We start from the raw sequence: 8,089 nt of genomic DNA, 5'->3' as shown, positions 1-8,089 counted from the left end.
TAGACTATTGGTAGCCCTGCATGAAGCGGGATGTGGCATGGTACGTCGAGCGGTGTTCGACCTGCAGGAAGGTCAAGGTCGAGCATCAGAGACCGCACGACAAGATGCAGCCGTTGGACATCCCTTTGTGGAAATGGGAAGATATTACGATGGATTTTATCACAAAGCTTCCCATGACTGCGCTAGGGGTAGATTCGATTTAGGTCATCGTGGATCGGTTGACCAGGAGCGCCCATTTCATTCCAATCCAGGAGAGTATCTCGGCCGAAAAGTTGGCCGATATCTATATCAGGGAGATAGTGGCACGGCACGGGGTGCCAATGTCAGTGATATCAGACCGAGATGTGCAGTTCACTTCCAGGTTTTGGAAGAAGTTTCATGATGAGTTGGGCACCCGTCTGCATTTTAGCACCGCCTTTCACCTGCAGACGGATGGTCAAAGCGAGCGGACCATCCAGACTTTGGAGGATATGTTACGGGCATGCGTGCTAGATTTCGGTGGTATTGTACAACAACAGCTACCACGCGAGTATTGACCGTCCCCCATTCGAGATATTGTACGGACGGAGGTGTAGGACCCCGATATGTTGGGGTGTAGTTGGCCAGAGGGTCATGGGGAGAACCGAGGTGGTGCTCAGGACGACCGAGAAAATCCAGCAGGTTCGAAGCAGGCTTCAGACTGCGCAAAGTCGGCAGAAAATTTACGCCGACAAGCGTCGATCAGACCTGGAGTTCCAGGTCGGGGATATGGTTCTCCTGAAAGTGTCGCCTTGGAAAGGCGTCATTCAATTCAGGAAGCGGGCCAAGTTGGGCCCAAGATTCATTGGTCCGTTCAGGTTTGTAGCCCGGGTGGGCAAGGTGGCTTATAGGCTGGATCTGATGGCCGAGCTCAGTTAGATCCACAACACTTTCCATGTCTCCCAGCTGCGGAAGTGCCTAGTGGATGACTCGACGGTGGTGCCGCTAGAGGATATACAGGTTGATGACAGCCTGAATTACATTGAACGCCCAGTCGCAATCCTCGACCGGAAGTGGAAGGATCTGAGGAACAAGAGGGTGGAATTAGTAAGGTGCAGTGGCAGCACCGAAAGGGTTCAGAATGAACTTGGGAGCCGGTGGAAGAAATGATGGAGCATTACCCCGAGCTGTATCAGGATCGAGCAACAGACTTCAAGGACGAAGTCTAAAATAAGTGGGGGAGATTTGTAGCACCTGGTTCCTGGTACGTAAAATTTATCTAAGTATTTTATATTTTTATCCTTGGACTCGGCGAGTTGTAGGCCCGACTCGCCGAGTGGAGACAGGTTTGGGAGCATGGTTAAGTTGGCGACTCGGCAAGTCCACATTCTAGACTCGACGAGTCGCAGCTGTCTGATGAAACCTTAAATTCCAAGGGTTTGCACCCTATTTAAACCCTCTTATCCGCCCCCAAGCTCGCCCCCTTCACCCTCAGAGCTCTCTTCTCCGTTCAATCCTTGTTCCTTGTGAGTTTGAAGCATTTTAGTGTGTTTTCTTGAAGATTTGGAGAGAGAATGAGGGTACATCAAGAAGAGAAGAAGGAGGCCAGGCATCCTTGTGTTATCTCAGTGATTTCCTTGAGGTATAACTCAGTTTCCCTCTGTTTTCATGCTTATTGTCCCTTGTAGCTCCATGAAAGTCCTTCTTGAGCCTTTCCCCAAGCTTGTTTGTGTATTAGGGTTTGTAATAAGTTGTTTAGCCTCTACTGCCTTTATGGGGCCATATTGCATGAAAGCCCTAGATCTACTCTTTTAGTACATTTTGAGCCCTAAAACCTTTATTGGTGTTTATTTACACGTAAAGTTGTAAACTTTACGTGTTAACCAGGCTCTAGAAACCCAGATCTATGTATGGTATGAGCTGGATTCAAGCAGAATCGCGTATATAGTATTTGCATGTGGCAGACTCGGCGAGTCGAGTCACGAGTCCCCGAGTTTTTCCCCCTTTTCGTGTTGCGGGTTGGAGTCGTGAGTCATGGGGTGTGACTCAGTGGGTCGAAAGCCAGACTCACTCATGAAGTAACTCGGCGAGTCAATGCCATGACTCGGCAAGTTCAAGGCAATCTTCTTGCCTCAAGAACAGACTCGGCGAATTGTTCATACAGCTCAGCGAGTCTCAGCATAGTGTGTTCTTCGGATGAAGATGAACTCGGCAAGTTATTCATACAACTCGGCGAGTAGGATGAAGGACTATTGGCCTTTAGTTTAGAAGGAGAACTCGTTGAGTCAATGCTTAACTCGACGAGTAGAGACGGGTTTATGGTCGGACAAAGGGATAGGGACTCGGCGAGTTGGCAAGTCAACTCGGCGAGTCGGGCCAACTGGCAGTTGACTTTGACTTTGACTCTTGGTTTGGTTAGGGGTAAACGGTCATTTTACCCTGAGGTCGGTTAGCAGTGTTTGACTGGGTGTTTTGTGGGGATTATAGCCGGAGGATTTCCGGGGCAGCAACAGCAGGAGAAAGTCCGTTCCCATGAAGATCAGCAGCTACTTTGAGGTGAGTTACCTTCCAGTAGCGGTGGGTCTACGGCCACAATGCCGGCCCACCAGTAGGATTGTATGATAGATATTTGTCTCTGTGATATTCATCTAGGGTTGCTACTACCTGTGATATGTTATTGTGCTAGTATGATATGATGTTATGTGCTAGTGACAGTAGGGGGAGATAGTCCCCAATATACCGGTCAATAGGGCCGAAGGGGTGGTCATGCCCAACCATGCTAGATAGATTATGAGATATATGTGTTATGTGGTAGTAGTAGGGTGTGAAATAGTCCCCAGTATCCGGTCGAGAGGACCGAAGGGGAGACCAGCACCCAGATATGCTAGTCAGTATCCGGTCGAGAGGACCGAAGGGGAGGCAAGCTCCCAGATATACTGGTCAGTATCTGGTCGAGAGGACCGAAGGGGAGGCAAGCTCCCAGATATACTAGACAGTATCCGGTCGAGAGGACCGAAGGGGTAGGTCGGGCACCCAGATATGTCTGACAATATATGTATGTTATGTGATTGTATGGTATGTGGTATGTTGGGGGGAACTCACTAAGCTTCGTGCTTACAATTTTCATTTTTGGTTTCAGGTACCTCTTCTTCGAAGGGGAAAGAGCTATCGCAGTAGCGGCCCATCACACACATGACCTGTATTCCGTACTATGAGATTTTCCTGGGGATTTGTACTCTGACATTATTATGTTTTATGAAAATGTTTTTCCAGACATGCGATATCTTTATGGAATGTTATGATCGGTGAACGTTTTATTTCGAATGTTTTGCTAAGTATATGTTTTTAAAAATGAAATTTTTGGCTCGTATTTTTGGGATGTTACATGTTAAGGGGGAGTTTTGACATGAAAAATTCCAAATAGAGCACGTTCTTTTTCCATGGAGTTTTATAATCAAATTTCGATTATAAAAAGGGGGATAAGTTTTATATGGAAATTTAAACTTGAATTTTTCATATTACGCGGATTTGAAGACCGAAGTGATCTTGAAGTTTTGAAGCCACGAGATGATGCAATTGGAAGTTCAGGAGTGATGTATTCGAGATGGGTTTGGTTTATTGAAGATTTTTGGGGTGTGGTTTTATGCGCAACTTTGGGTGATTATTTGGAGTTTGGAATACTCTTGATCATTCGTTGCTGCTCGGTTTGTATGGTCTCACATCCTAGAGCCCAAATTGAAGAATCATGGAAGAATTGAAGATTGATGTTCGTTTTGACATGTGTCACCTTTGAGGCTCGAACCGCGTAGTGCTTGATTTTGGAAGATTTGAAGTGGGTCATTCATTCCTAACTTTGAGGGGGAGAATGTTGGGGTGCAAAGTTCTTCATTCATGACTTTGTAAATGTTTGACTTTTGTAAAACCCACTTGCATGTGGTGCTTTAGCCTTTTGAAACATGAGAGATAGAGAGTGAGAGAGAGACATGTAAACACCTCTATAAATAGTGGGTTCACACCACTTGTAGAGGTGTGCTTGAGAGATGTAGAAGTGAGTGTGTAAGTGTGTGTTAATTATGTAGTCTAGATCTAGATCCTTTTTGTAACACCATATACATTCAATATATCTCTTAAACACCCAAATCACCATGTTTCATTGTGCAAACTTTAATTCCGCATGCCAAACCATGTTCTTTGTCACTATAGGGGGTGTGACATAACTAATTGGTATAACTTTGAGAATAATAACAAAATCCCTTTAGGGTTGTCCTCAAGAGCTAAAATAGGTAAAAAAAAGGATTTAAGAAAGTGAAAATAGTTTATTAATTTATCATAGCTTGATAAATTAATTAGAAACTAGTTAAAATTAATTTAGAATTAATTAAAACTAATTGGGAAATTATTTAAAGGTACATGGATTGAATATTAATTGTTGAATAGTTGAACAACTACATGTTCTGGAACCCTAGAAGGGTTGGAAAATTTTGAAAGGGATACATCTCTTTGGAATTCCCTCCAAGCTGCTGATAAGGCAAAGATTTGAATTAGGATTGAATGTGATTATTTAATTAATTTAAATCTGCTTTCTCAGCAAGTTTGCTCAACTATAAATAGTCCCTCTTAGCCTTCATTAGTTTCGATCCTAGCTTCCTTGCACTCTGATATTTTATGTTTTGAATGCATCTTCTCCTCTCTCTCTCAGTTTTCTGGTGTTTAGGCTTTTGGGTGTGATCCTTTAGAGGTATTATTTTTTGGGTGCTAGAACTTTCCAGAAGCTTCAAGATTTTCGAGATCAAGAAGGATTTAAGAATCAAAATTGATTTTGCTTAAAGGTTAGTAATCCTATATCTCTTTGTAGTATTATATAATGTTTTCAAAAGTTGGTTTCTGATGTGACCTCGAATTGGCTCGGTTGATGGTGTTCACTTGGATCCTCGGCTGCCTCTGCAAGATCACAAAGAAGGAAAGTCGTCAGCCGCTTTCCTGGAGGAGCTCCCAGAAGAACGCTCCGACAGTCAAGTTAGAGGATATTTAGGTTTTATGGGTATCTGCTCTTTAGAGAGTGAAGAGAGCTTACCTCGTGGGTCTTAGAGCGTACCCTTTTATACCTAGCGCCCTTGCCTGATCCGTACCAAACAAGATCGCTTTTGGGGGAGACAAGATCAGGGGCGCTAATTTGAGGGTCATGCGCCTTCAACCGTTAGGGCATTCTCATTGGCTCTGATGGTAATGGTCTGATTCTTTTGTTTGTCCCCTGACCGTATCTTTTGTCTTGGAGCTGGGAACGTTCGTTGGCGGGCGCGAGCCTCTGCCTGTGCGTTCCGCTCCCGGGAGCTCCAGCGGACGCTAAGCCTGCTGGGCTGAGCCTAGTTGGCGTGCTCGGCTCCTGGCTAGACGCGATTCTGCCGTGCTGCCCTAGGCACGTCATCAAGTCCCCCAGTCTAGTAGTCGTAGCGTTGCAGCGCTAGTCACGGCGTTCTGGACTTAGCTAGCTTACGCATGTTGGTTTTTCTTTACCCGTCGTTCCGTCTATAATGGCGACGTGACTGCGCATGGTGACTGGCAATTACGTCATTGTGTAAGCCATTTAAATGTCCCGCCTCTTCATCACTTCTTTTATAGGAGCATTTACACGGTTTCTCTTTATCTTTTCCTCCTTCTCTCTTTGTCTTCCTCTTTCTGGGTTTATCTTCTTCTTTCTTTCTTTCTCATGGCAAATCTTCCCGGTATCCTCCCTTCCGCCACTGAGTATTGTCAACTAGAGATCACATATGGCTTATCTTCCCTGGAAGGTGTGAAGTTTCCTTCGCCCGACTCCAGTATCTCATCCCCTCCCTCTGGCAAGATTGGGGTTTATTTGAAAACCCTAAATGCTGGCATCCGTTTTCCTCTGAAAGATTTTCAAGAAGAGGTCTTCCAGAAAGACGGTTACAGTCTTCAAATGCTGACTCCTAATGTAGTCAACAAAGTGGTTGTGCTTGAAATGATCTGCAGAGCCAACGGGTATCTTCCGAACTACTTCGTTTTCAAGTTTTTCTTCCGATTCTGCGTCACTGGAGACAAGTGCACCTTTTCGGTTCGACGAGGGGGGCACGCCCTGGTTCCCGACGGGCGGACCCCTAAAAACTGGCAGGATAAATGGTTGTGGGTGAACCAGGAGTTGGTCGGAAGCGGTCGGTACAGTGCGAATGCTTTTGCCGTTACCATCCCCAAACTCTTCCTTCACAACCAAGGTGTCGTTGACTACCTGGAGAGTGTGCAAGTATCCCCTGGAGATTACTCTGAGGCTCTACTTTCTGGTGTAGGGATGATCCCTTCTTGAAGGCGTCGTGGCAAAATGGCGGTGTTTTTCTCCGTCATTGACGGTGAGTGTTGCACCCCTCTTTTTTCCTTCTCCCCCTTATTACTGCTATATGATTGATATTCCTTGTTCTGACATCCTTAGGTGATGAACCTTCCCTGTCCATGGATGAGGTGTTACGGAAGTGTTATCGGGGCAAGTTGGAGTATCGCGAGGTGGATCTAGTTGATCGGCTTCCTCCACCTCGTTGGATAGATCAGCTTGCCTTAATTGCTGCCCCTTCCGTCCCCCCTACAGGCTCGTCAACGTCGGAGAAGAATCCTTTACACACTCGCCCCATCTCTGTTGTCGTGCCCCTGGGTAGCACTCACTCCTCCTCCATGGAAGGTAGCGAAGACAACAAAGAAGGGATTATCATTGATGTCCGGCGGATGCAGGCGAAGAGAAAAGTTATCTTAGCCATGGGCGAGCCGGTTACCGGCGCGCCTACTGCTACCAATAGAATTCAGACCAGGCGCATCTTCTCTCGTCTGCTGAGTTCTATGACTTCCACACCGACCGGTGTGGTTGTGATCCCTGATGACGACACACAACAGTCTGAAGGGATCGACAGGGCGACTGAACAGCCCGTTGCTTCAACCTTCTCCTCTATTCCTGTTCCAGGTGTTCCATTTGTTCCCTTGAAGTTCTCCCCGGTTAAAGGTTCTAACGGCCCTGGTCAAGTTCCAGGTTCTTTAGGTGGTGTTTCTAGATACAGTTCTACTGGGTCTTCTGTTTTCGTTCCTTCCTAGGATCTCCGCAATGATTCCCGACTCTCTGTTCGTGTCAATGCCTTGGAATTTTCCCGCCATGCTTTTCCTCCAGCTGCAGTTGGCGATATGGAGGCTATGAGTAATCCTGCCCTTGCTCATAATATGGCTTACGCTGCCGCGCAGGCCATGTTTTACCTTGTCGCAGGTTCCTGACGTGTCCATGCCCTTGGCGAAATGGAGGTCATACATGCTACCTGCGAGTCACGCGTGACAGGGCTGGAGCGTCGCCTTGGCGAGCTTGGCGAGGACCTCCATTTGTCTGAGCAAAAGTGTGAATTGTTGTCTTCTGAGAAGACCATCCTTAACGAAACTAGGGCCACTTTGGAGGTTAAGATCGACTCCCTTACTCAAGTGAATGAAGGTTTGATGATCCAGGTGCAAAGTCTTGAGCGTGATGCCGCTGATCGCGATAAGCTTATTTCTTCGCTGCAATCGGATGTGGACGCTTCTCGTCGGGACTTGGATTGGTTGGTTCACGTTGGTGTTGTTCGCATTGTTGATAAATTGATTGAGCATCCAGACTTTACTAATACAATAAGTCTCATCCGGCATGTTCTTTGTGGCCGGGGTTGAGTCTGTTCAAAACACTTTTGTGGGTACCGGTGGGGATGTTGGTGTTGGTGCTAATTCTGTTGGTCCCGTGGTTAGTGTGAACGATGCTCTGTTGTCTTTTGCTAGTATGGATCATGCGTCCTTGTTGGGTTTAGGGGAACTAGGTATTGAGGGTCTCCGAGAATTATGTTATTTTGATGGCTCAGAGGGTACCCCGGAGAGTGCGGTGGGTCATGAGGTTATGCAGGTAGTTGAGGTTGATGCTGGAGGAGGTAATGAGGGTGGTGAGGATGATGGTGATTGTAGCGTTGGAGAGAATGTTGGTGATGGTAACAAAAGTGAGGTGGCTGTTGTGGGAAGTGAAGTTGCAGCTGACGGGAATGATGTTGTTGATGATGCGCCGACATCGTGTGTTACCCCTCCTGGGGCGTGAAAAATTTCTTTGCTTGTTTTGGTTTTCGTCTTTCAT

The sequence above is a fragment of the Lactuca sativa genome, chromosome 7, assembly GCF_002870075.4.
Source record: "Lactuca sativa cultivar Salinas chromosome 7, Lsat_Salinas_v11, whole genome shotgun sequence".
NCBI lineage: Eukaryota > Viridiplantae > Streptophyta > Magnoliopsida > Asterales > Asteraceae > Lactuca > Lactuca sativa.
The sequence above is the reverse complement of the archived record's forward strand: the minus strand, read 5'-3'. Positions refer to the sequence as shown.